Raw genomic sequence first — 462 nt, 5'->3', positions numbered from 1 at the left:
AGAGGTGGTAGGTTTAAACCTGGCCCTGGCCAAAAACTGCAAAAAAAAAAAAAAAAGAATCTGGGGGTTACAAGTAATTTTTAGTTAAGGAGGCAATTCACAAATGCAGAATCCAAGGCCAGGTGTGGTGGCTCACGCCTATAATCCTAGCACTCTGGGAGGCCAAGGCAGGTGGATTGCCTTAGCTCAGAAGCTGGGGACTGGCCTGAGCAAGAGGAGACCCCCTTGTCTCTAATGAAAAAAAAAAAAAAACCTAGCCAGGCATTGTGGCAGGTGCCCATAGTCCCAACTACTTGGGAGGCTGAGGCAAGAGGATTGCTTGAACCCAAGAGTTTGAGGTTGCTGTGTGCTATGATGCCAGGGCACATTACCCAGGATGACGAAGTGAGACTGTCTTGGAAAAAAAATGCAGAATCCACAAATAATAAGGATCAACTGTGTTTATGTGTCTAATTTTTTTTT

Source organism: Otolemur garnettii, unplaced genomic scaffold, assembly GCF_000181295.1.
Source record: "Otolemur garnettii isolate 467f Iridium unplaced genomic scaffold, OtoGar3 scaffold00092, whole genome shotgun sequence".
Taxonomy (NCBI): domain Eukaryota; kingdom Metazoa; phylum Chordata; class Mammalia; order Primates; family Galagidae; genus Otolemur; species Otolemur garnettii.
This window is presented reverse-complemented; position numbering follows the sequence as displayed.